At 30.5% G+C, this 1,896-nt stretch overlaps 1 long non-coding RNA gene across 1 annotated transcript; it reads left to right on the forward strand.

The window, feature by feature from the left end:
• The first annotated feature begins 488 nt into the window (after positions 1–488).
• On the forward strand, positions 489–1,328 carry LOC127245162 (uncharacterized). The gene is made up of 2 exons (XR_007837403.1): positions 489–774; positions 1,025–1,328. It is a non-coding gene; the product is annotated as an uncharacterized LOC127245162 (long non-coding RNA).
• Positions 1,329–1,896: the final 568 nt, after the last annotated feature.

Raw genomic sequence — 1,896 nt, forward strand, 5'->3', positions numbered from 1 at the left:
GTTTGTCATATATAATTTGTAATTTTCTTTTTTCCGTTTATCCTATATAATATGTTAATATTATTATATATTTTAATTATATGTTGAATTTTATAATTTATAATAATTTTAATTTTTAATTAAATTATTTAATTATAGTAATTTTAATTTATAATATTTTTATTAGTAAATTTCATATTTATTTATTATATTTTTTAAATTTTAATATTTATACTAAAATAAATATTTTATATAAAACTGAAGAAATGAAATAGGTTTGTTTTGCAAAATAATTTTAAAGAATATTTTTTTATATTAAATATAAATAATTATGTAGATTATATAAAAATAATAAAAAATTATATAATATATATTCATTAAAAAAAATTATATTATTTTTGAAAAGAACACACCATAATATTTCAAACATAATTCATTAAGATTTAAATAATTATTAAAATTATTTATTTTTTTATGAATTTTTTCAAAGCAAAGGAACTGAAAAGAGTGTTATGAGGTTAGTGTTGGTGTAAACGAAATTGGAGTACGAGGCTATTAAAGTATTTAGAGTTGAATCCGGGAAGATGGAAAATCAATCGAACGAGGAGAAGAGAGGAAGAGATCATCTGGCGGCGGCGACCGAAAGCACCGATTTCACCTTCGGTGTCGGATTCCGTGTGATTGAGAGAGCCGGACGACGGAAGCCGCTTGTGTCTAAGCATCCCTCCGCTGGTTGGTTGATCCTGAAGCAGCTCTCCAAGTGTGAGAGATCATTCGATGACCGCGCGCATTGAAGTTAAGTTCCTCGTTTATATTTGTTGCTTCTGTACGTTCGACCTTCGTATCTATCGTTTCGGAGTTTTCGACTCTGTTCTTAATTTTGAGGATAGTGTTAATTGTTTAGTTGATTCGTCATCTATTATATATATTGATAGGGATATTGGATTTGTATTTAATTCATTCTCGCAATCTATCCTTAAGCTTGCTTTAGCTTGTAGCAGCTAGCACACTTTATAATTATTTTGTGTTGTTGGAATATTGTTAGGTTTGAAGAAATTATATACCTCTGAATACTGATGAAGGAGGTTCACTTCTACTGCGTAAATTGATCTCAGGCTCAGGTATATACTTGATTTTTTATTTTGTTGCTCAATTTTTCTTTGAGTTTCTTGTTGCTGTTATGAAAAATTGACATTATTGGTACGTACGGAAAACATTTTCATCTTGTGTGGGACTGCATTTTAAGATCATAGATCATTTCATACCAACTTGTAACTTGAGAGCAGCAGTATCAGTATTGGTGTTTATCAATACACTTAATGCACTCAAATCTAAGGTGTCCCTGGAAATTTTGAAGACAGTAAAATGGATGGTGGGTGTAGCTTGTGGGGTAGGGGATAATGGCTTAAATCTTGCTTCATGCTAATTGTGAAATTTTGAAGACAGTAACATGTGATTTCTATTAAGATCTCTAGTTACCTATGCAATCAGGTATCATTTTCTTGCACGACGTCAACTCCTTATCTCTATGCTGTTTGAATTAAGAACCCTATAAGATTTCAGCATACGATCTGTTTAGATACTTGTTTCTGACTCGTCATCTCCTTGAGGTTTAAGTGTTTGGACTGGCTAAGCTACACAAGGCAGTAGTCATGCCCTAGATTATGTTTCTTGTGTTATATGACATTGGGGATCATTGAGGTTTAAGTGTTTGGATTGACTAAGCTACACAAGGAAGTAGTCATGCACTTTTCTTTCTAGTTCTGTTTCATTAGATTATGTTTTTTGTGTTATGATATTGGAGATTTTGATATGCAATCTAGTAATGGCATCATTATGTCGTGTGTTGCTGTCTCTGTTTCATTAGATACTAACGTGTATGTTTAGCATGGTTATTTCATTTGAATTATGAGAATA

Source organism: Andrographis paniculata, unplaced genomic scaffold, assembly GCF_009805555.1.
Source record: "Andrographis paniculata isolate CXL003 unplaced genomic scaffold, ASM980555v1 Contig21END, whole genome shotgun sequence".
NCBI lineage: Eukaryota > Viridiplantae > Streptophyta > Magnoliopsida > Lamiales > Acanthaceae > Andrographis > Andrographis paniculata.